We start from the raw sequence: 27,255 nt of genomic DNA, 5'->3' as shown, positions 1-27,255 counted from the left end.
AAATTCAATTGGGAAATGATTCAAGAAGCTCAATGACTTATAACCAAATCTTAGCATGATTTTTCCCAAACAAAACAAACGTATGCATACTAACTGGATCCCATCCAGTCCAATTCTTGTTATTTAAACATGAACAACTACTGAATTCAGGCCAAAGTATGAAGAAACAATCCACCAAACCAAATAGAACCCAAAATTAACTCAAGGTTCTAGACTAATATTTTTCAACAGAAGCACAACATCAAAGGCTTCCTACTTTTACCTCCGTAATCTACAAACACAACAGCATACTTAAAAATCATTTGTGAACCAATGCAACACCACCATACAACTTACAGGTTATCCTCTAAGTTATATCCATAATCTCAACAATGACAAAAGTTCAGCTATTAAAACTAGAATTCAGTTGTACAATTCTTGACATGAATCCTGGAACTACATACTAAGTCTGCATCAACAGCTTATTCTAACAGCAGTAAAGTCATGCAGCTTCAACAATCAACTAAGCTACTCAAATTGAATGAATCAACTACTGCATTTTGACTAACAGGACTCAAATGAGATCCATATTAAAGGCATCAGGTGTGAAAGAAAATACAGATCTTCAACACTGGCCTAAATATCATTGCAAACATAACCAAAGCATTTCTTTCACCTATAGCCAATTTAAAACAAAGCTGATAACTAAACAGAGGAATCAGACAACTTAGAGCTTCAATTTCATGCTATGACATCCCATTCATGCTCAATATACAAATCAACATATCTCAGAGCTAAACATTACAACCATACATTATATTAAAGGAAGAAGAAATGAAATTCAACAACAACAACATCAGTTTTATCACATTTCCATACCCAAACTCCATATTACACTTAAGTAATGTCCATAGTGCCAAAGGAATACCTGAAAAAAGTGAAGAAAATAAGAAGAGTGAAGGATCAGCAGCAGCAGAACAAGGCCAGCAGCAATGTAATAGTGAAAACCAATTTCAAACCAAAATGATACACAGCGGTCCAAAACCAATTTCGAACGAATAGTACAGCCACATCAAACTTCAACCCAAACTTTAAAGAAAAACCAAAACTCAAACCAATTCGACCCAAAGGCAAGGCCTAGTCATATTTTCAGCAACTTTAACTAAGCGATGAGGATCAGGAAACCAAAGAATAGCACAATTTTGATATTTTTCAACCAGAAAAAAATGCAGGGAATTCTCAATGCTGTTTCACTTTTTCAGCTTTTTTTTTTTCAAAAATCTCTGCCTTGAATGGCAAGTCTTAATGACTTTATAGGCAGGGCATTAGGGCAGCCTATAATAGAATCAGTTTTACAAATGAAACCTTTTAGATTCTGATTTTAGCTCAGGAGCCCTTATTCAATTTTTGATTTTGCTCAAATAACCTCAGTTCACATATCAGAATTACAGAATAGCCCCTTCCCTCAACTTCCTAGAAGCTTCCCTAAGTAATTACAAAAGATTCCCTAAACTAAAGTTCCTAGACTACCGCTCAAACCCTTGAAATTTACCATCAGAAAATCACGTGGTATGGGTCAAATTGAGCCAATGGTTTAACTAAGCGAACGGGATGCCCTTCTTTTCTAAATGGGTCTGAAACCCAAAGCCCAAACAGCTAATTAATCCAACTAAAATCTGTAAGCACTAAAAGAACACAAACATTTTGACAATTAAAATCTAGACTAAATAACTAAATTAACAAATCCAAACTAAACTAGTTAATGGACTAAATGCAACAATTACAGGAAAAGATTTAAATCTAACATGCATAAAAACAAGTCTGGAGAAACTAGAAGAATAAAGAGGAATCAAGAAGAATAGAAAGGAACAGAAGATAGAAAAAAAATAATGAAGGCGAAATGAGGAAAAGATAACAAAAGAAAAAGGAAAAAATACCTAACAATAAAATAGGACAGTAAGGAATTGGAGATAGCCTTCGAATCTTTAACTTTCAGCCCAATCCGAGATTAATCGTGTGTTCTTTATCAAAACACATTAATAAAGTCAAAATGGACCAAAAATCTTCAATGAGAACCTGAGTTGGAAATTTGGGATTTTAGGATTCACCTTTTGATCTGATATTCGAGAAGTTCGGGCAAGATTCGAGGCAAATGGAGTGGGGATTTGGAATGAGAGGGTCTTGGTGGTTATGGGGTGTTATTTTGGGAGTGATTGGGGGTGGCGCTGCCGGGCTCGAGGCGGTGGGGAATGGTGGTGGCGTTAGGGTTCATGGTAAGTCTCTGAGAGGTGAGGTTCGAGAGAGACGAGTGAGCTAGGGGGGTCTAAGGGGGGGCTTTTCAGACACTTAAATAGGTATAACCCAACCAGTTCCGGACCGTCAGATTAAACAAAATTAACGGCCCAGATCGAAGGGTTATTAAAACGGGATCGTTTGGTCTCAACGTGGGGCAGACCAGATTTTGGGGCGGGTCGTGGGCTGGTTTTGAACAAGTTAATTGGGAATTCTGGTTTGGGCTTGTGGGATTTGAGATTCAACAGGCCCAAAAATCAGATCCTCTCTAATCCCTTTTTTTCTTTTTCTTTTTCAATTTCAAATCCCCTTTTCCAAAAAAAAAATTCTAAATTAATTCTTAAAACTGAATTAACCTACAAAATTATATTAATTACCCAACATAATATTCACCACAAATAAATTAATTTTCGAATTAAAAGAAACTACAAATTTTTTAAGATTAAAAAGTTAAAAATGCAAAGTGAGTTATTTTTTGTGCTTTTTCTATTTTTGTAAACAAATAAATTACTAATTAATTCAAAAATGCAAAATTTGATCCTAAATGAAAATGCAATGTATTTTTGTATTTACTTTTTTATGAATTAAATAAAATAAACGTGCACAGACGAATGCAAACAATTGAGAAAATTCCACAAAAATTCCCAAAAATGGCAAATAATTAAAAGAAAAATCTATTTCTTTCTGATTCTATAGGAGTAATTCATATAGGGAAAAAATCACATGCTCACAGTATTGTAAAGTCACAAGATCACTTTTGATAAAAATGAGCTGCCACCAGAAGGGGTGAGTCACAACAAGGCATTGCACATCACCGTACAATGCGAAGATTATTTTATCACCAGAATCCTGATTGATGAAGGGTCCAACCTCAACATTTGTCCGTTGGTAACACTCAGGATGTTGGGTAGGGGACTACTTGAGATCAAGGACGGGGCCATCAACGTGAAAGCTTTCGACGGTTCCCAAAGGTCCACCATTGGGGAAATTAGTCTGTGTTTGCAAATGGGGCCTACTTGGTTAGATGTTGATTTTCAAGTGATAGACGTGCCGACATCTTACAATCTGTTGTTGGGACGACCATGGATTCATGCTACTGGGGTTGTAGCGTCAACAATACATCAGACAGTGAAGTTTGAGTGGAATCACCAAGAGGTGATCATTTACGGCGACGGTAGCAATCCCATATACAGTGGCCAGACCATCCTAGCAATCGGAGGCAGAAGAAAGATAGGTAGGGAGACTTATCAGCACATCGAGCAAGTCAACGCCGTTGACAAGGACAAATGGTGGGACAACAAAATTGAGAGCATATTGAACTGGAGCGGATACGAACCTGGCAAGGGGCTTGGCAAGAACCTCCAAGGAATCACTAAGCCCATAAAACTCAAGAAGCACGGCACCACCTTCGGTATGGGATATGAGTATACCTGGAAAGAATTCAACGACTGGTCAACACCATGGCGCGGTCCTTACTATCCATTGGATCAGCCAATACCACGCTTGGAACAAATTTTCCAACCGGCCGCAGTGAGGAATTTGTTCCTAGAAGACGATGATATGGATTGTTATGTCATTTTCGAGGAGGAGGGGAAGGAAAGACCTTCCATACAGGCTGTAAGCAGAGGAGCATGCCTCAATAACTGGACCATCAGAACCACCAGAGCCCGGCGACCCTCGGGGTAGCAAGGCTGAACAAGCATCATGCACTATCTTTTATTTTTACTAGTTAATTTTTTCTTTCACATTTTAAATTTCCGCAATAAGATCTTCAATGTTCAAAATAGTTATGGAACTTATCAAAGCTCTTCGATTTTCCTTATAAATCAACACTCTTATTATTTTCTCTCATTACTTTACTTATACAGCATTATTATTACTTATCTTGATGAACCAATGACTGTAACATGCGATGTGACAACGCAACAAACAGACATAGATTTAGAGGAAGATGACATACCTGAAGAGATTGTTAAAGAAGTCGAGAACTTTGAAAATTGGCCTAAGTCCAATCTAGACGAGACGGAAATTGTTAATTTAGGGGATGAAGAGAATCTCAAAAAAACACGAATCAGCGTTCACTTGTCATCATCAAAAAAGAATGAATACACAGAATTTCTAAGAGAATATGAGGATATATTCGCCTGGTCGTATGACGACATGACGGGCCTGAGCACATCTATTGTGGCTCACAAACTACCAACTGATCCAACATGTCCATCAATAAAGCAAAAGCTCAGAAAGTTCAAGCCGGATATGAGTTTGAAAATCAAGGAAGAATTAACTAAGCAAGTCAAAGCCAAGGTCCTCAGGGTAGTGGAATACCCAATGTGGTTAGCCAATATTGCGCCAGTACCAAAGAAGGACGGGAAGGTTAGAGTCTATGTCGACTACCGGGATCTCAACCGGGCCAGTCCGAAAGACAACTTCCCCTTGCCAAATATACATATCTTGATCGACAATTGCGCCAAGCATAAACTGCAATCATTTGTGGATTATTTCGCTGGTTATCATCAGATCTGGATGGATTAAGAAGATGCTGAGAAAACGGCTTTCATTACGCCGTGGGAAATGTACTACTACAAAATGATGCCATTTGGGTTAAAGAACGCAGGGGCCACCTACATGAGGGCCATGACTACCATTTTTCATGATATGATACACAAAGAGATCGAGGTGTACGTAGGTGATGTTATTATCAAGTCGAAGAAGGCCATTGATCATATGGAAGATTTGAGGAAATTCTTCAATAGACTTCGGAGGTACAACCTAAAATAGAATCTCGCGAAGTGTGAATTTGGGGTTCCTGCTGGAAAATTACTTGGGTTTATTGTGAGCCGCCGAGGAATAGAATTGTATCCATTAAAGCCATTCAAGAGTTGCCACTGCCAAAGAATAAGAAGGATGTGATGAGCTTCTTGGGGAGACTTAACTATATCAGCCAGTTCATAGCACAGTCCACGGTCATCTGTGAGCCAATCTTCAAGATGTTGAAGAAGGATGCCGCCACCAAATGGACTGATGACTGCTAGAAAGCTTTTGACAGAATCAAGGAATACCTATCAACACCGCCAGTCTTAGTCTCACCCGAGCCAGGTAGACATTTGCTAGTCTACATCACAGTGTTAGATGGTGCCTTCGGTTGCATCCTGGGGCAGCATGATGAAATGGGGAGGAAAGAGCAGGCTATTTACTATCTCAGCAAGAAGTTCACTTCGTACGAGGCCCGGTATTCTCTATTAGAGCATACCTGTTGTGCTCTAACTTGGGTGGCCCAGAAGCTGAGGCATTACTTCTATGCCTATACTACATATCTCATATCAAGGATGGATCCTCTAAAGTACATCTTTCAGAAAACCATGCCCACTGGCAAGCTAGCCAAGTGGCAAATCTTGTTGAGTCAATTTGACATTGTCTACGTGACTTAGAAGGCAATCAAGGGACAGGCACTAGCAGATCACCTTGTAGAAAATCTCGTGGACGGAGAATACGAACCCCTGAAAATGTATTTTCCTGACGAAGAGGTATCATTCGTAGGAAAAGACATTGCAGAATCCTATGATGTTTGGAGAATGTTGAGCAGCAAATTTCAAAGGAGTTAGCATAGGAGCAGACCTAGTGTCAGAAACCGGTCAACATTATTCGGTGTCAGCTAAGCTCAGGTTCCCGTGCACCAACAACATGGCCGAATATGAAGCCTACATCCTAGGGCTCAAGATGGCCATTGACATGAACGTACAAGAAGTTGCTGGTGATCAGAGATTCAGACTTACTCATACATCAGGTCCGAGAAGAATGGGCAACCAAGAACTCGAAGATACTCCCGTATCTGCATCACGTACAGGAGTTGAGAAGGAGATTCATAAAGAAAGAATTCTGACATGTTACTAGAATCCAAAATGAATTCGTCGATGCACTGGGTACCCTGTCATCCATGATACAACATCCAGACAAAACTTCATTGATCCCATTCCAGCAAAGATCCACGACCAGCCGGCTTATTGTGCCCATACTGAAGAAGAAGCAGATGAAAAGTCTTGGTTTCATGACATCAGGGAATATTTGACAAAAGGAGAATACCCAGAGCTTGCAAATACTATTCAGAAATGCACATTTCGGAGGTTTTCCAACAATTTCTTTCACAGCAGAGGAATCCTATATAGGAGGACTCCTGATCTGTGACTACTAAGGTGTGTCGATGCAAAGGAAGCATCTAAGCTACTGGAGGAAATCCACGCAGGGACCTGTGGTCCATATATGAACAGTTTTGTCTTAGCAAAGAAGATCCTCCGAGCTGGTTACTTTTGGATGACTATGGAGACAGACTGCATCCAGTATGTCCGAAAATGCCACCGCTACCAGATACATGCAGACCTGATAAAGGTACCTCCCAATGAGCTTAATGCAACAAACTCACCATGGCCTTTCGCCGCTTGGGAATGGATGTTATTGGACCCATCGAGCCCGCCGCTTCAAACGGACACAGATTTATCCTAGTAGCAATCGACTATTTCACCAAATGGGTCGAAGCAGCGTCTTAAAGAGTAGTAACTAAGAAAGTCGTGGCAGAAGCAGCCGTCATCACAAGTAGTAACTATTTCAGCCGATCATCGCAAGCAGCCGTCAGAAGCATCAACCCATTAAACTGGGGAAGAATTTTGAGGAGGACCCTCAAAATTCGGTAATAAGAGAGGTTGCAATGTATTGAGTTACGTCACAATCGTCGGTTCATCTAAAAGCTATTTCTTAAATATATACTTATGTCATATTTTTACAAATTCATGCATGTTTATAATCGAAATTGCTTTGTTCAGCAACGCTACCCCCAATAATACATACCGTATCACCGGATCAAAGCCGAACAGGCCAAGCAAGGCCAGCGGGGATACAAACTAACCTCCCCTCTACAAAACTCATGATTTTTCTTTGGATGCAGACACTTGGATTGCAAAAGCATATGCATACTATACACTCACGAGACAAACGTCGTTCAGGAATACAACCCTCAGAATTGTTGCACTTACTAACATTTGCTATCCACGCACGCTGGTGATATTCCCTATACCGCAATGTCCCCAGCAGTCACAATATTGCAACCTGCCAGCAACTAAGAAAACTCTATTACCATTTGCCATTTTATTTCTGCATTGCATAAGGCTACCATTCTGCCTTCCGAGACTAAGCATTGTCTCCATCTGCATTTTTATGCATTGCATAAGGCTACCATTCTGCCTTCCGAGACTAAACATTTTCTCCATCTGCATTTTTTCTGCATTGCATAAGGCTACCATTCTGCCTTCCGAGACTAAACATTGTCTCCATCTGCATTTTTTCTACATTGCATAAGGCTACTATTCTGCCTTCCGAGACTAAACACTGTCTCCATCCGCATTTTTCTGCATTACATAAGGCTACTATTCTGCCTTCCAAGACCAAACACTATCTCCATCTGCATCTGCATGCCGAAAGGCCGCCTCCCTATTTACATTCTACATGGCTAAAAGATCGCCACCTTATTTACGTTCTGCATGGTTGAAAGATCGCCACCTTATTTACATTCTGCATGGCTGAAAGATCGCCACCTTATTTACATTCTACATGGCTGAAAGATTGCTGCCTCATTTATGTTCTGCATGGCTAAAAGATCGCCACTTTTGCATTGCATGGCTGAAAGATCGACGCCTCATTTACACTTGCATGGCTGAAAGATCGCCACTTCATTTACATTTGCATGGTTGAAAGATCCCCACCTATTGCATCTCACGGGCTAAAAGATCGCCAAACACTACATCTCATGGGTTGAAAGATCGCCAAACACTGCATCTCATGGACTGAAAGATTGCCAAATTATTCGAGGGCGTCATTGTTCGTAGGCACCATTTGCATAGCCCGAGAACACCATGACATGGCCTGAGGATCCCTTTAATTTTTTGCATATCATTATTCAAAGGCATCATGGTTCGGAGGAATCATTCTCATAGCCCGAGAGCATCATTTCATGGCCTGTGAATCCTTTATTATTATATGCTTCATGGCCCAGGACATCATGGTCTAAGGACATCATCCTCACCGTCTGAAGATAACCTTCATGGTCCGACAGGAATTTGCATCATGTTTAAATTTACGCACGGTATATGCTTGTATTGTTTATTCGTAGGTAAACTGGCGAGCAACGACTATATCGGCATGATTGATCCCGTTCCATTTCCCTCAGCCCTATCATACCTTAACCATTCACCCCATCCTAAATATCGCGTCCGTTCTTGAGAAGTCTCCATCGGCATATTCCGCTGACGGAACCTGAACTAAATATGGCATGATTCCTATAAGACCAGGGATATGTAGGCAGATCAGAAACCAAAGCCCAGCCTAAGTCTCCCCGAACTATTTCGGTCGGTCAAAATTGGCCATCATATCTTTACCCGACAACTCTTTCATCCTTTCCGGGTAAAGAGGGGCAACTGTTGATACCCAATTTTTTTCTTAATATTTTAATATGAAAAACACTTTCAAAATAGTCGGTGTATGCATATATAGGTATGTCCAAGCGTTTTATTATTTTCCCTAATTTTTAAAGATTTTTTAAATCAATTTATTGCCCTATTTTATCAAGAAAAACCCAGTAATTATTACCAAAATTATCATTTTGGTAATTCATTTATTAGATTCTCATATTTATACTAAAATATAGCTAATATAATTTTTGCGCATTTTCACAAATTTATTTAGTACTTTTAAAGCTAAATTGCATATAATTGCAATATTAGCCTCTTTTAAGATCTAATTGTGTTTATATTTATAAAACTAACTCCAGTATTTTTAATTTTATAATTACATAATATTAATCATTTTAGTACCTTCAATTTATTTTCAGAAATTATTCTACTATTTTTTGTAAAATAAATAAGGGAAAGTGGCTATTTAAAATATAGCCAATTATGTTTCAATTGTGGCCTTATTTGAACCCCCAATTGGACCCATTTTTTTAAACCAAATTACCCAGCCCAAATCCTAATCTACCCGACCTACGACCCAATTAAAAGAACCCGCCCAGATCCCCTTACCTACCTATTCAATCCAGGCCATTGATCAAAATGATCAATGACCACCATTAAACCTTTCCTTTTTAATTCCCAATTGCCCCCAAACCCTAGTCATTTCTCAACTGTAGCCGCCTTTGAATCCCCCTCTCCCAATTCTCTCTCAATCCCCAACCCTAGCCGCCGCCTTCAATCACCACCTGAAAATCTCCCAAATCCATGGCCCCCAAAGCTATTGGAAACCTATATCCACCTCCCTTGGCTTCTATGTGTTCGAGTTCCATGATTTCAAGGCCAAACCCTGAAGAAGTTTGGTCCAGACCTCAGATGATTTTAGTTCTATGGCCGTCTCCGGTCATCTTTGACCTTGCTCCGGCCAGCCATGGCTACTCAAGTCTGATTCTTGACTTCTCCTGTTTAGATCGATGATTTCCAAGCCTTTCTCACTATCTGGGGTTCTTCTGAAACCCTAGCCTTTGATGTTCTTCCGATTATTTTAGATCTGTTTTAGATCTATGTTTACTATAAGCTTCTGAACGTTTTCTCAAGTTTTCTTTCAAAACTTTACCTTCAAAACCTTTATCTTTTCTGATTTAGGGTTTTGTTAAGTTATCTCGAAGCTTTCTCTAATTTTTAACATGTTTTATTGTGTTTCTTTATGTTGTTCTTCTACTGGAGTGTGCATGTTAAAAGTCTTAGTTACTTTTAAGATTTCTGAATTTATTTTGTTAGTATTTTTTTCCTGCTTTACTTGTTTTCATCTCTATACTCGAGATTTAGGGTTTCATTCGAGTTCTGAGATTATTTGCTATGTGATTTACTTGTTCGTCATGCTCTGAATTTGACTGGTTTCAAAACCCTAATTTCTTTGGACCTATCCGAGTTTCTGAAGTTGCTTCATCTGTTGCTCGACTTAATTTCGAAATCTTTTGCTTCTTTATGTGATTTTGACTTCCTGCTAAACTCTACTATAAGGTTTTTCCACTTGACCTCTTTGCATGTTGTTTGATACTCTCTCTTTTCTCTATTGCTAAGTTACTGAAATTGACCTATGTGACTACCATATTTCGATAGTCCACTACTTATTGACTTTGTGATTGCATGACAGTTCTCTTTGTCATAGGCTCAGCCTTGCATGCCTAATGTTTATGCACTCTTTTATATGCTGAATTTTCCTCTGAAATGACCTTTAATTGTGGACTGATTTCAAACCTCCCTTGTGTAATTCTGACTGCATTCGTGTGTTAAGTAATTGATTTTTTCCTTGTTTTACTGATTTCCCTATCTCCTGGACCAATTTGAACATTTTCCTTTGAACTTTCGATCCCTACCTTTTCTACCCAATTTGATTAATTTTCTTACCTTGATTACATTGGTATTTGATTCTTATAGACCTTTCCTTGATTAGAATCTGATAAACCTAGTCTTTATTACCTATTGTGTACTTATAGTGTGCTAAAGATACTTCCTTATTGGTCATATTCAGCCTTATGTGATTGCTTTCCTTATTTAGTATTTATATGTTACCGTTTAATTTTAACTCCTTAATTGAAGGGAGTACTTATATTGATTTGATTTTAATTGACACATAGTTCCATAATTACTGTTGAACTATCATTCTTGCCTTATTTTCCACCTGTTTTCAAACTATAAATACTCTGCTCTTCACGAACACTCTGACTTCTAAAATCACTTACACACGAACACTCTTAATTTCTGAACTCACACTCATACTCAAAAAAACATTCTCTTCTACTTTACTACTTCTGTTGTGGCCTATTTATTTTGGCTGGAAGCCAAAGCTATACTTCAAAGTCCTGCTGCCTGCTTTTACTATATTTTTGCTTCTTTGAATTAGTATGTCCTGATTAAGAATTCAGCATCACAACAACTATGCGTTTACTTAATACTTTTGTTTCCCTGTCTGCCTGCTGCTTGTGTTAAATTCAGCACTTTATTCTAAACATGTTGTAATTCCCTTCTGCTTGTATTGAATCTATTATGCATCCTAAACCCCTACCCCAATGTGTTTGATACTTATGGCTTTGTTTGAGGCATGACAATATTAAGTATTGCTATCTATGACTCAAACTTGATTCCCCTGGGATTATAACCTCTATGTTACCATTATATGTTTGTGTATCTTGGTTTATTTTGTAAGCATAACAGTACTCCCTATTGTTGTGCATGCCCAGAATTAAATAATGCCTAAGTACATAGGCTCTTTGGCAATTTCCCAACCCCTGAACCCCCTTTGTCTGAAATTATCAATTTGTTTATGGCTGTTTCCAATCACCTCTTTCCCTCTTATTTACTTCCTTAGTTCTTAAAGGTCTACTTCTTTACTTGCACACTCTCTTAGACTTAAGTTCTCCCCCCCCCCTTCTTGTGAGCCTTGCCTTGGGACCCATTGAGCTCCCTCTGAACTTGGATACTTGAGGGTTGGCACTTCCACACTGTACTTGTCCCTATTCTGGTGATACAATTTGGGTGTGAGCACTTCCCGGAGTCCCATTGAGGCTCTTAGGGAACTCTGACACACTCAAATTGGAGAAAGGCTTTGGATCAATGGTCTTTAAATTGGCCTATTTCATAACTCAGAGAGGAAGCAAGAATCAGGCTTCCTCTGGTTGTATTTTTCTTTGTACTTTCGATGTAATTTATTATTTCTGATTTGTAATAAGTTTTAATGAACATTTGGGGGCCGGCTAGTGAAAAAGGGTAGGTAACTATGCATGCAAGGGTAGAAATCATGCCTATAGGGATGTTATAATTCTGCATATTCAACTATATATATAGAAACCATGCCTATAGGACTGTTATAATTCTTCATATTCAACTATATATATAGAAACCATGCCTATAGGACTGTTATAATCCTGCATATTCAAACTTCACCTAGAAATCATGCCTATAGGATCGTTCTAATGTCATTCTGTATAAAACAAGTTCTGCATTTAGATATCATGTTTATAAGGTTTAAAATAAGTTCTGCATCTAGAAACCATGTCTATAAGGTTTAAAACAAGCTTCTACATTCAGATACCGTCTAAGTGTCTAAAATCAGCAACGTGTAGAAAACATGCATATAGGAGTTTCTAAATGAATCTGATGTGCTTCACTCAATGCTAGATGTAAAATCAGTAATAATATATACTATCACCTACAGAACCTGTAATCAATTTGTTTAAATCTGCATCTCTTAATCTAAGTCCCTCACTTAACAAATTTTAGCCAGCATGCCTATAGGATCCCAAACAATTCAGTTCAAGTTTTACTGTCTTATCAACTTCTGAGTTCAGTAGATACTATGCCTATAGGACCCCGTCTAAACACTTAGGCAAGCCTTAGAGTAATAACTATAAACTGAATATGTTTCTATTAATAATTACAACCAGCAGGCAGGCCCGAGTTGGGCTTCCTATCTGAGTTATGTAATAAACCAATCTTCCTCAACTTTTAAACTACCTCACTTTTAGTATTTTAATCAGACCTAAACAGTATGTGCAAGTCATGCTAATTATATGCTTTCTTTGTTTAAGGAGGTATATGTGAGCCTTTGTTTGTTTATATGTTCCCCCCTCCCAAATATGCAATATGTGTTTTTGTATGTCGCCTTAGAATTTTTACCTTTGAAACTCCAAATAAGCCTAATATCCTTCCCTTTTTAGGATTAGTAGTCCTCAGTGCCTCCAGAACTGATAGGAGTGGGACGGGTAATAGCATGCAATAAGTAATGGATACCAATCTGTGCTTTAAATACCTTGGCGGGGTGGGATGGGTAGATATAGATACACGCGATAATGTCACGTGTAGCCCCTCATTGAGGAGTGATTACCGGGTATTGTGTGGGGTGATCCATATTTTTAATAAACCTAGGACCCTCTCCCTTTATTCTTTATTTCTTTTCAGCATTTTAACTCTTTATTTTAAAAAATCAGATTCTCCAATTGTTCTTTCAAACTTTGTTTACTTTCAAACCATTATGTGTTGAAATCCCCTCTTATTTGAGCCTTATCTGCCTATATGTTGATTGCACCTCAATTCACAATAATTTTCTGGCCGGGAACTACACTAGTGGATTCTGAGGGGTGCCTAACACTTTTCCCTTAGAATAATTTCAAGCTTTTACTTTATCTCTGGTTATTCAAATCAAACTCTCTTGGTGTCCTAATGCACCCTAATCATTAGGTGGCGACTCTTCAAATGCAAACCAAGTTCTCAAAAGGAACGAGTTGTCCCTCCAAATGTCATAAACCCGATTTCGTGAGAAAAAGGGGCGCAACAGTGTTTCCTTTCTTGTTTACACTATTTACAATTTAAGTCCGTTTTTAGCTTAGGGAAGAATGTCTAATTGACTTAATTGCTTTTCTTTCTCAAACTGCCTTATTTGGATTATGTGTAGCATGCTAGGCTAGAAATACCTGTTTTACCTTGGTATTGTCACACCCCCTTTTTAAAAAAAAAACCTCACTTAACCCTCTTAAATTAATAAAATGGAATTTGTAAAGCTCGAAAGGGTTTTTCATTTTTGAAAGTGACAAGAAATAGTGTTTAAAAGGAAATAACTCAGAGTCGCCACCTGACATGGGTTTCGGTGTGTCAGGTCACCATTTTTCCAAAAACTAATTTTTTTTCCTTTCAAAACACTTGGGACTCCAAAACTAAGTCTGCACCAGAGATTCGGGTAAGGGATTCATTTGACTCGGGGAGAAGGTGTTAGGCACTCCCCAAGTCCCGTAACTAGTACGGTTGCATACTTGAACTAGTCAGCTTTTAAAATATTCAATTGATGTAAAAACACAAAAACAAAATAAACACATAAGAGGCTAGAGGTCGTCTCCACCTAAAAAGATAAAGATAAATAAAAGAAAATATTAAAGTTCTATTCTACGCTTCCTCTCGTCATCCAATCCCCGGCCTTCATTTACATGTACTTCCGGGCATACCCCGGATAAAATATACAAATCCTTCGGGGCATTCCCCGGTTAAATTTAACTAAGGGAACGACCTTTCACCTCAAAATTAATAAATATCCTAAGGCTTTCCTACCCACGTGATGACGGCCAAGCATACTACTAGCGTTAATATTTATGAAATTAAAGCGAAGGCAAGAAACGTTTTCTAAGCCTAATAGAGTAAAATTGAATCAACACCCAAATCATGTTTCATGAACCAACACTACAATGAGAGAATCTAAACTTTAATTGATTTTCATTCAACCTATTAGTTACTTAAATCAATTCAAACCCAACTACCATTAATGTCAATCACTGTTGTGGCTCAACTTCAACCCAAAATTATTAACCAAACAGATCTATCATGTTAACTAGATAATTCATTTTTGTTCTTGATAATGCATCAAATTCAAATTAAACAAAATAAATCAAATTAAGAAATAGTTTCAAGAAAACCACAAAACTAGCAGAATAGACATACGACAATCATGATTACCAAACATTGATAAGAAAACAGATAGAATTGTTTTTAAGTCAAAGCGAGGGATGAACCTCACAGTGATTGCCTTTTCGAATACAGTACCAGTGCCTGAACATGAATCGAGACCAGAGTTTGACCGAAAATCCTCGTTGGCAACCTCGAACTCTGACCAAGCTTGCTAACTGGACCCCCTCAAACAAACCATGAATTAAGAAGCCTCGAAACAGAGGTTCAAGGAGTGACATCAAATTAAACTCTCCTACTTTCACTACATCTCAGATCCTTATGAATCATGATTTTTGAATCTGATTTCAAAATTGTTTAAATTATTTTGGTACTATTGTCCTTTCTCCACTCTCTTGGGTTGCTGTTGGTTTCCGGCGAGCTCGGATGGTTTCTCCGGTGGTGGCAGTAATAGAGAAAGGGAATGAGAGGAACAAGGAGGGAGAGATAAGGGAACGGGCGTGAGAGAGTGGGGCGGTGGCCGGCATGGTTGTATGTTGAAGAACAAGGGAGTTTTCGGTGGGTTTGGTTGAGCAGCGGCGACTAGCTGATCGACAGTTAATGGAGGGTTGGTCGCTGGTTGTCGTTGGCTTCGTTGCTTGGAGGGTGCGGCTGCTGGAGTGTTTTTCTCTAGGGTTCGGTCTCCTCTTGGGTTTGAGGACTTAGGGAAGAAGAAGAAGGTCAAGGGGTGGGGTCTCGTTCCAGATGCTCCTATGGTCTCTCTAGGGTTTTTTAAGAAGAAACAGAGTAGGATTTTAGGGTGTTGGGTCGGGTTAGTGGGCGGATTTGGGCCTGGCGGGTTTGGGAGATGGGTCACCTGATTTGGGTATGGTGGAGGAAGGTATTGGGCCTCTGATTTGGCCGAAATTGGGCTTACAAATTGGGTCTCAACTCTTAATATTCATCAACAAAACACTTAAGCCTTTGCCCTTTTAAAATATTTTTAAAATGTACAATTAAATAAAAATCAATTCTAATTAATTGAACTATAAAATATGGAACTACTTTTGTAATTTTCAATTTTTGTTTTTAAAATAAAGGAAAATAGTTAAAACTAGGTAAAATAGCGATATTAGGCCTAAACTAAATATCTAAAAGCTAAAATATGTAAAATCTTGGGGAGGGTCAAAAATTACATGTCTACAGCTGCCCCTCTTTGACTGGAAATACGAAGTATTTTCAAACAAAGAACGACTAAACAGGTTTTTTGACCCGACCCTTATTTAGAGAGACTAAAAACTAAAAGAAAAGAGATTTTGACCGAGCCCTGGTATCTGAGCTACCTACGTATCCTTGGTTGTAAAGGAATCAAACCACATGTAGTTCAAAGTGAGAAGGATGATGGAGTACTGAGGTGGAGAGTCGAGTAAAGTGCCGTCGAGGTTCCGGTCTGCGGTTCCTGCCATTACATCAAAAATAAAAGGAAAAATTACAGCAAAAGTAAAAGAAAAATACAAGATCCTATCTACTTCTTGTCTTGAATCTTTCTTGAATCTCTATTTGATCCATCAACATGAAACTGAAGAAAATGGGCCCTATTCTTCAGGAGGGCTCTTGATGCTTCTCTAATTTGCGAATTGAAAGTAACTCTAAAATGAATTCCCTCGTTCTCCGGGTGGTTGCCTGATTTCCAAAACTTGAAATGTATTCTCTTGTTCTCTAGGTGGGCGCCTGATTTCCAAAACTTGAATTGTATTCCCTTGTTCTCCAGATGGGCGCCTGATTTCCAAAACTTGAACTGTGTTCCCTTGTTCTCCAAGTGGGCGTTTGATTGCCAAACTTGAATTGTATTCACTTTTTCTCCAGGTGGGCGCCTGATTTCCAATACTTGAACTGTATTCCCTTGTTCTCCAGGTGGGCGCCTGATTGCCAAACTTGAATTGTATTCTCTTATTATCCAGGTGGGCGCCTGATTTCCAAAACCTGAACTGTGTTCCCTTTTTCTCTAGGTGGGTGCATGATTTCCAAAATTTAAACTATATTCCCTTGTTATCCAGGTGGGTGCCTGATTGCCAAAAACTTGAATTGTATTCCCTTGTTCTCTATGTGGGCGCCTGATTGCCAAACTTGAATTGTATTCCCTTATTATTCAGGTGGGCACCTGATTTCCAACACTTGAACTGTATTCCCTTGTTCTCTAGGTGGGTGCTTGATTGCCAAAAACTTGAACTATATTCCCTTGATTTCCAAAACTTGAATTGTATTCCCTTATTCTCCAGGTGGGCGCCTGATTTCCAAAACTTGAATTGTATTCTCTTGTTCTCCAGATGGGTGCTTGATTTCCAAAACATGAACTGTATTCCCTCATTATCCAGGTGGGCGCCTGATTACAAAAAACTTGAATTGTATTCCCTCGTTATCCAGGTGGGTGCCTGATTGCCAAAAACTTGAATTGTATTCCCTTGTTATCCAGGTGGGCGCTTGATTACCAAAAACTTGAATTGTATTCCCTCATTATCTAGGTGGATGCCTGATTACCAAAAACTTGAAGTGTATTCCCTTGTTATCCAGGTGGGCACCTGCCATTGCAATAAAACAGACAAAACGAAAGAAATTTTTCTACCCCAGTTTGGGATCTGGGCATATTTGTGAGTGTTAAATGGGTCATGCTACCTACAGAGCTCTAAGAATTTAAAAGCTAAATCCCATTATCCAGGAGGGCCCTGAAAACTTCAAATTAAATCTCATCTTAAGAGTGACAACTTTAAAGATAAATTATATTTCCTAAAAGTAGAACTTACACTAAATCTTGTTATCTATGAAGGTCTTTAAATTTAACTAGGTCACATTCTCTAGAAGGGTCCCGAGAACTTTTAAAATTAAATCTCATTATCCAGGAGGGTCCTGAAAACTTAAAACTAAATCTCATTATCTAGGAGGGTCCTAAAAACATGAAACATAAATCCCATTATCCAGGAGGGTCCTGAAAAGCCGAGAATGAACGTACCTGAGCCATGCTCTTTTCTTGGAGGATTCTGAATAGAATTTCTTGCCCCTAAGCCATGCCTTCTTCATGGGAGGGTCCCTGTGGATTAACAAATTTTCTTGCCCCTATTTTAGACGAATAAAATTTTGTTAGTTTGAAAATGTGGTGGTTAGTTTGTGGCATCATTGTTGAGTGTCTGCATCTGCCACTGCCAAGATAACTTTGATTTCAACCTGAACGACCTCGACTGTTATCGACTGCCCATTTTCTTTCAACCCTTATCACAAAAAACACTTCTGCTTCATTCGTTCCCAATATCCTCTATCTGTTGTATTTTGCTCATGGATTGACATTTACCGAGCCCTTGCATTTCACATGAATCTCAAAGCATGTTGATTGTTACCAACTCAATGCGCATACCATTTTTCCCTAACTCATGCCACTTTGATGTGCTAGCCAAATTCGTTTTGTGCAATTGGAAAGCTGGTGGAAAATTTTGAAGTCATTTCTCACTTGTTCTAACCAAACATACTCAAGAAGGGACTCAAACAAAACGAGAGGACCAAAATAAGGGACAAGGGAAAGATATGATACCTAACAAGAAAATTACGAAGTAGAAACTTATCAGATGTGGATACCAACTCTAATGACCATGACATGCAACTTTGGATTAAGTGGCCTAATCTCTCAAGAAAGTCTAATATTCAACTCTTGTTGTACCTCTTCGCTGTGAAACTGGGCTTCGGCGCTTCAATTGTCCCATTTGATCTACAATCCTCAATCGACTTGTAGTGCCCTGAAAGTTTTCACCATCAAGCCTCCCTCATTTTGCTCTTTTCTCAACTCATCCTGGCCTTACGGTTCCCCTGAGGATTTTCACCGATAAGACTCTCTCATTTTATCATTTTCTCTCATTGTGTTGAAAACAAAGGTATTACCCATGATGCAGGAAGATCATAATTTCACCACACACTTGATTTGGCATCTTCAAAGATTGGTCAGAAGATCTTTCTTTGGATCGTAATGTAGGCTTTTGGACAGAGTTGGAAAGAAGGGGTGGTATGAAGGCTCAAAATAATTTAAGATGAAAAGGTTCAAAATTATAACTTTTGGAATCAGGCCTTTTGGCAAAATTAAAACTTTTGCCCCAGTTTTCTTGGAGTCTGGGAATTTTTTTGGATTTTTGCTTTGATGGGATTTTTAAGAAAAACTGCCCCCCTCTTGACTTCGGAGATTATAAAATATTTTATTTGGTGTGACCGAACCATAAGGCTGCCTACGTATCTTGTGGTGACAAGAATCAGGTCGAATGTAGTTCAAACACAAAGTTGGACTATTTTGTTATTTTCTTTTCCTTTTCTTTCTTTCCTTTTTTCTTTATTTTTATCCTTTTTCTCTTTTTCTTTTCTTTTCTAGTTCCCAACTCTGCTTTTGATTCCAAAAGAGGGGTATAAAACAAAATAAATTAAGGTTTAAAAGGGGTAGCAAAAGATAAAAGTGTTTGGGTAGCAGAATAAAATGCCTTCGTCATACCAAGCTTTAAGAATGCAAAGTATAAACATGCAATCAAAGATAAGCAAGGAAATCATACATAGTACCTATTGATGGCATCAACACGAACAAAAAGTGCCAATGGGCAACACCTTTGTCCCAATGAATGATCATTGCCAGTTCGAAGCAGACTTGATTTAAACTTATCTTGATGTGGAAGAATGCATTTCAGCACTGACTGATCTACCTCAAACTGCTTGAGAGACATTCCCTTGTTGTATGCTCTCATCAACCTCTTGATTTTTAGACTAACTGCCTCAGTTTCACTCAATTTAAGCTTCAGGTTTCTCAGAATGCGTGAATCTTTACTTGTTTCCTCAAATGCCTCTTTTTATCATGTTAAAAACTGTGTAATTGCTTCATTATTAGACTAACTTTCAAGACCAGGCTGAGAATTATGCGTGCATGTCGGGCCACTAGAGTCAGTATGAAAGAACTATAAAAGGAAAAATGACCTAAACAAAATTGACTAGAACTAACAGAAAATAGGAGATTGCATTAGACAGATAGTGAACAGGGTTTGAACAACAAGCAAAATAGACATGGGTTACAACCCTGGAAAAATCCTAGATAACACTAGACGAGTTACTGCAATAAAACGAACTAGGCAAAAAGAAGAAGAGTTTGAAGCACAAGACAATGTCCGGATTACAACCCCGAAATAACCCGTACAACAGAAATGACAACAAAATAAACCACCAAAACTCCTTCCTGGCTAGCCAAGAAATGAGTGTCTTTTCAATTACCAAGCTCAACATCTTAGCCACTAGGTTGCACATCAAAATTACTGGGACCTTCACCAATTTCAATATCATTAACTTCAGTCAACATGTTTCCGAAAGGATGATCATACTCCCTATCACCACGCATCTTCCCAAAAAGTGTGAATCATCATGTGCAGGTAAAGGATTCTGTGCAATGTTCTGGGTGTCACTATCCTAGACCACAATTATCCCTTCTTGAATCATTCTTTCTATATCCCTTTTCAAAGCACGACAATCTTCAATGTTATGTCCTTGGACATTAGAGTGGTACATGCACCGTACAGTAAGATCAAAACCTTTTGCATATGGGTCCGGAGTATAGCCGATGAGCGGCTCAATCAGGCCAGACTGTTTTAATTTTTCAAACAAGCTTGTGTAGGATTCTCCGATTGGAGTGAAAGACTTTTCTCTTTGCTTTTGCCTTCTCATTTTGTACTCCGGCCTTGGTTGGAATCTCTTTAGAGTTAGGGTTTGATATGCTTGTAGAGGTGGGTAAGACATTTGTGGAGGCGGTGCAAGACATTGCGGGTTTTGTGAGTGTGGAGCATATGGCGGTGCATGGATAGAGTACTGGGGAGGTGAGGTATGACTTCTTGGATTTTGTGGAGGAAAGTAGCATTGGTGAGGATTATCTGGAGTACGAGGATATTCATGGGGTCAGTATTAAGGCTGAAAGCATTTAGTAGGAATGCCCACGAGATCATGTCGTTGGCTGGGCTCGACAACATCTTTTCTATCAATCGGAGAACTGACCCGAGCAACTTATTCGTTCTATCTGAACCAAAACTCCCTAAAGCCTTCCTTGGGTTTCTTATCCTTGGGCATCGCAGACTTGGAACATAGTCTTGCTAGAGGATCGAGGAAGAGTAGCTGGTGGAGGAGCTACAAAAATAGGAGCAGATATCGGAGCAGGGTATGAGGTTGTTTTGGCTGGTGGAGCATGGAAAATTTGGGAGGAAGTGCCAGGGTAATTGTGGTAAGGAGTAAAACCCGGTGCATGTTGAGGGGAAAGGTCGACGGTATTGGGCATCTGGGATTGGGAGAGTGGTGGAATGGAAGCAGGGTTTTCTGTGTAGTTGGTAGGGAACGAGGGTGGAGGGTGTCCCTTAATCCAGACTTGATACATTTCCATCATCTGATGCTTCAACCTTCGGACCTCCTCTTGCAGTTCCGATTCTGATTCAATAATTTCCTTTGGTGGGTCTACAACTCTTATGTCTGTTTCTTTGCTAGCCATGACTATTTGGCGCTTTGACCTGGTGTTGTATGGATGACTTGTTAGGATGCCAACAAACTAACCACCTTCCTTAAGTTAATTAAAGATAACATAGGACAACAACACAAAACCTGGTGTTGTATGGATGACTTGCCAAGTCATATGGCATCATCCCATTTGCTCAATTCAATACTTGCTTCTCTTTCTTTTCCTGCACATCATTTTCTTCCCACTCTTTTCTTTTGGCTTATCACTTTTTTTTAAATGATGATTCGATCGAACCCTATGTAGGTTGCCTACATATCATGCCCCTCATGAATCAGATCACTCGTAGTTCTGAAAAAGGTAATGGACAAATAAACTACAAATAAAAATCTTTTTGGATTTTTCATTTATAACTTTTTTTGGTTTTTCAAATACAAAACAGGAAGTATGATGACGCGAGACTTGACAAACTCAACTATACTACGACAAACTGTTACACCAACTAAAAGACTGAATACTACCATACAAGACTAGAAAGCAAAAAATAATATAAAACAGACTCAAAAATAAAAAGTCTCCTCAAACAGCTCCCAAATGTGATGGTACCGGGGTATCTGTTACGCTCGAGCTGTGGTAAATAAATTCATACCTGAATGAGAAAAATAAGACCAAATATATTAGTGACTCGAGACACTACGCGACACAACAACACCTCTTGTTGGACACATGCAAGACACGATTGGGTTATTTTTTTGAAAATTAACCTACATAGCCAAGAGTGGCTAGAAGTGCAAACTCAACAAATGTGAACTTAAAGATATGAAAATACCTTACTAAGGCTTATATGGATTCAAATACACAATAATCATGGCCCAAAATTAATTTGTGGAAATGACCCATTTTGCAAAAATAGCCTATATGGCCGAAAGTGGCTAAAGATGCAAACTCAAAAGAAAGGACCTTAAAGTAATATGACACCTAGTTGTAGACTCAAAATCCTAAGACATGGGTAATTGAACCACTTTTGTGAAAATGCCCCATTTTGCAAAATGGTCGATATGGCCAAAAGCGGCTAGACATGCAAGATTTAGTGGGTGTTTGGACATAAGAATGAAAAAAGTAGGAAACAAATTAAGTGAAAATGATATTTGAAAATTAGAGTTGCATTTGGATATGAATACAATTTGGAGCTGTTTTTGAATTTTTTTTTGTAAGTGTTTTTAAGTGCAATTTTTGAAAATAGTGTTTTTGGAGTTTTTAAAATTTTCGAAAAATTCCCAAATTCAACTTCAATTGAAATTTGAAATTTCATGGACAAACATTGATTCCAAAAAAAAAGTAAAAAAAATTCAAAAAATTGTGAAATTTTTTAACTAGGGAATTAAAGTAACGTTTGGATATAAATTTGGTTGAATTTATTATTTTTTTTTAAAAAATAAGAGTTTTTGAAGTGGTGTTGAAAAATAGTTTATGAAAGTTAAAGTTGTGTTTGACTATGTATTTTTTTGAAAAAAAATTAAAGTTTTGTGAGTGGAAGAAAAAATTTCACCCAAAAACTGTTCTAAACCAGTTTTTACAGTTTTTGAAAAATTGAAGAAGAAAAAATTAAATATTCCACTAACAAGCAATATTTTAAAAAAAAAATTGAAAAAAATAAGATAAAATCTATAATCAAACGCGAGCTAAAATTTACCGGACTGTGGGTACACTAGATCATATATATTGATAAGTCTTTAACCAATATATATATATATATATATATATATATATTAATTATAGACGATTTAAATTTAAATATTTGCAAACTATATTCACAAGTCGAGATCCATACTATTGAAGGAGAAAGCACTTCATTTCAAGGTTTCTAAGACATTATCGATTTGACACCACGAAATCTATTTCGTGACGTATAAAAACATACGTAAGAAAAACAATATAACGGCTTATTTAAGGAACCAAACGATGACAATTTACGAATTTAGAAAATCTATTCAAAGTACGTAACTACAAGAAGAAGAAATATTTGAATCGTACAAATTTATTACTCGAGTTTGATGCTCTTTCTAGGAAATCCTCCATAATGATAATCGTCAGGTTGGGAGTTTATGTTTCTTTTTCTTCTATCGTTTAATTTGGGTCAGAACAGTGTTATCCAGAATTATAATTTCATATTTAATATTTCACATTCAATATGAATTAAATAATACTAAAATTTTAGTATAAAAAGATATTCTGATATTATTAATACTCATGATAACCAAATACGGAATAAAATCTCGAATTTATTGGTGGCTATTGTCACTTGTATTGCTAGAAGATGGCACGATTTCAATTTCATGCACAGAAACTTGATTAATTTTCTGTAGTGAAATATCCAATTTGATTCCTAATATTTTAAATTTGTTAAATTTCTCATTGCCGAATGAGTATCAATCATCAAATATTTCCTTTTGTCATCTGCCGGTCAAAAATGCATGTGCACCAGATTAGCTTGTCCCCACTCTCAGCAATTTTAATTTTATCTTCTCTTTCTTTCTCTTCAGTTGATCTTTTTTCCAATCACTTTGAGCTCCCCTCCGGACATAAATTTTATTGAAACTTGAAAAAAAAAGAATTTTTAAGTTGCGTTAAAAAATAATTTTTAAAGTTGAAATTGTGTTTGTCATGCCTTTTACTTTTTTAAAAAAAAAGTTAAAGTTTTGTGAGAGGGAGAAAAACTTTTACCCAAAAACTACTCCAAATTAAACCAGTTTTTGGAACTTGAAAATTTATCTTCAATTTTTTTTAAAAAAAAATAATTAAATAAATTCCATGAACAAATAATATTTTTAATTTTTTTAAAAGATAAAAAAAAAATTATGTCCTGACGGGAGCTTAGTTTCAAATTTCAAAATTGAAAGTTAACTCTATGTATGTTATTTTATTCATACTTGGAATAATTGACTCTAGCATACCTCCCTATCCATGTTGCCTAGACATAATATGTAGATTTGAAAAATATACGATCCAATCCATTTATCATTATTTTAAAATTTTAATACGATCCATGTGCAGGCGTGGATATTAAAATAATCCTCTATAATATTAATGTTTGCGTGTCTAGCATTGCTTTGTCTAAGACGTGCATGACTCAACTATCTTTGCTTAATATCAGAGTATAGTACCTAATTATCAAACTAAAACTTGCCACTTGGTTAAAAACAAATAATCTCGTTCTAGTCATAAAACATTCTCTTGGTCATATTGAAGTGTCTTATTTAATATCTTTTTAATTATTTCAAAATGTTGTTGATGTTGGGTTTTGTATGTATAATGTATCTAATATATTAAATACATAAAAGAGGGTGAATGGGAAATGGAGGAAAATGAAATTTTTGAGTGAAATTTTAAGTTTTCCCCCTTGGCAAATGGACATAGTCCCATATTGGATTAAAGAGTTGAGAAGAAGGCAAGCCTCGCGCCATCTTCGTCGTCGCTCGCTCGGCTCGGCTCGGATTCGAATTCGGATTTGGATTTGGTCAAATAATCGATTGATTGATTAATTTTTTGGACCAAATTTATTTGTTAATAGTAAAATATTAACAGAAATGTTATTAAATATTTGTTTTAATAACATAATATTAATATTAAAATAAATATCAATATTAAATCCAATTTAGTTATCCAAATTTCAGTTTTCTGTTCTTGTAACAGAAAATTAACTACCCTTTAATTTTCTCTCTTTATTGTTGAGTAAATAGCCATTTATGTAATGGCATTTATGTTGTGACCGTTTTGCAGAAACAACCATTCTTAAGAGTTGCACCTATCGTTAGGTATGAATATGTTAGATACTTGTGACTCGATTGGTGAAATAGTATCTCTCCCCCAAAAAGCATGTTTTTTTTACCGACGCACAAAGAAAATATTTTGTTGCGAATGAACAAGATATTGAGGAATTGTCCATACGTAAAATCAGAATTATTGATACGGGCCTTTTCCACAGAAAAGGGGAATCTTGTGTTCCAATAGAAGCAGAAGTGATGTGGATTATTCAAGAATCGAAGTCGATTTGCTTTATAAAAAGAAGATATCAATGAACTTCTATGAAATGGTTTCACGGGATTCAGCCAATTCCCAACTTTGGCTATAAATACAACAATATTTTGCTCAGAATTTCATTACGATTTTCTGAGTTTCTTCTCCTTCTTCTGCATACTTTTAGCATCAAACAAAGCAAAAGTAAGTGTGATTTGCTACCGAACTTTGTGTTCGCTGAAACACTGGGGTTTGAAGTACCATTACACCAGTGTGTAATTCGTTTTATCCTGGGAAGAAATAATTCATAACCTTTGATACTAGGAGGGGATTAAATTCCTTAAGGAAATATTGTGAATTCAGTGGGCTCGAATTGGTTTTCTGTTTATGATCATTTCTGTTTATATTCATTTATATTTCCAGAATTATTTTATAAATACAGTGTTCTAACAGTTGACTCTCTGTAAGTGAAAGTTATCTCTTATGCTATGTAAAATAATATATTATTAGTAATAGCCGAATGGAAATTTACCCCAACGTAACTAACCATATTATTTTTAATAGGACGACACTATAGAGCAAAATAAGGTGTATAAGCAATAATATTTTCATTTATTAGATCGCTTTAATTAAATGTACCATATAAATATTGTCAAATTGCTTTAAATCAGTCATATTATTACTTGGCCCATATGCACGAAAAATTATGCGACACATTAAACGTTTACATTGTATTTATCATTCGTAGATATATTTACATTTATAGTAAATCATGGAACAAGAGAGCAACAAACTCCCGTAGTTCAGTTGTTAGAGTGTCTTGTTTGAACAAAAAGTTTCAGACTCTTTTGTCAACTTCAATTATCAAAAATAAGGAAGGTAAATCTTAGCCAGACATAATTAACTTCGGATCCAAACATAAATAACGAGAAACACCGAAAAATTAAAATGTATCAGATTTATCGATGTTATAATCTTATATCCGACCCAATAATTGGGCTTACATCAGAAACAAGAATGAATTGTCAATGAGAGAGCAAAGAGGAAAAGCGGAGTTTCTGCTCTTCGTCGTGAGAGTTCTCTCCTCCCATTAGTGTTTACAACCATCTATATATAGTTCCCAGAATTTCTTTTCAGTGGTCTTTGACCAATAGGCTTTCCTACATCTATCCTTTTTGTCATTACTCGAGTATAGACTTGATACACGTTATCGATGATTTGACTCTGAGGTCGGTCGTGGTGCTCTTTGCTATTTCGCCGCTGGGGCGAGGTCCTAGCTTGGTCGACTGCTATGGTCAGATTTTGACCTATACAGTTAGTCCCTCCATCCGTCGGGGTCGTCTCTTGGCGGGCTCGATGGGCGGATTCTGTCAATTCGAAAATTAGGAGAAATCTGAATGTTTACGCTTTGAGTGAGATTTTTAGGTCGAGGCGATGGTGTAACGCTTCAATGATACCTTTGGATCATTGCATCCGTTCGGAGTTGAACCGTTGTGCTGATTTGAAATGTCGTTTGTAATTACTTTCATTATGACACACGTTCCCTACGGATTGAACCGTTTCTCATGCCCTATCAGTTTTGATTGGCGACTCTTGGGTTTTCTGCTTGGGGCATTTATGTTCCTATAAATAGGGGAAAACACCATTGTATTGGCATACTTTTTTGATCTATCAAAGCAGTTTTGTGAATCTTTACCTTCTCAGATGTTTCGGATTTTTAATTCACTCTCCTATTAGTAGGAAATTGACATCACTGTCTTCCCTCTTACTTCCCTTTATTTATTTGCTCTGTTTAATCGAGATAAATGGCCGGTACTTCTTCACGCGCTGACAGTCTTGCCGAAGTTCCAGCGCCGAAAAATGATGCTCTTGCTCCCGGAGGAGTGGAGGTAGTGGAGGATGAGGGAGTTCTAACAGCGGCCAAAATATTGCCTCGTCTGGGGAAGCCATGGACCGATTTCAACAGTCCTACCGGAGAGGTACTGGAGCCTGTTTCCTCTATTATGGATCAAGCGGCGATTGCGGAGCTTAAAACCAAGTGGG

The 27,255-nt window shown here is 37.5% G+C and overlaps 1 long non-coding RNA gene across 1 annotated transcript; it reads right to left on the bottom strand.

Annotated features, from left to right (window-relative positions):
• Positions 1 to 599: 599 nt before the first annotated feature.
• Positions 600 to 15,468, bottom strand: LOC107785786 (uncharacterized). The gene is made up of 2 exons (XR_012696820.1): positions 14,822 to 15,468; positions 600 to 907 (listed from the first exon to the last, which is right to left on the bottom strand). It is a non-coding gene; the product is annotated as an uncharacterized LOC107785786 (long non-coding RNA).
• Between the last annotated feature and the right edge of the window lie 11,787 nt (positions 15,469 to 27,255).

This window comes from Nicotiana tabacum, chromosome 11 (genome assembly GCF_000715075.1).
Source record: "Nicotiana tabacum cultivar K326 chromosome 11, ASM71507v2, whole genome shotgun sequence".
Lineage (NCBI taxonomy): Eukaryota > Viridiplantae > Streptophyta > Magnoliopsida > Solanales > Solanaceae > Nicotiana > Nicotiana tabacum.
The sequence above is the reverse complement of the archived record's forward strand: the minus strand, read 5'-3'. Positions and strand labels throughout refer to the sequence as shown.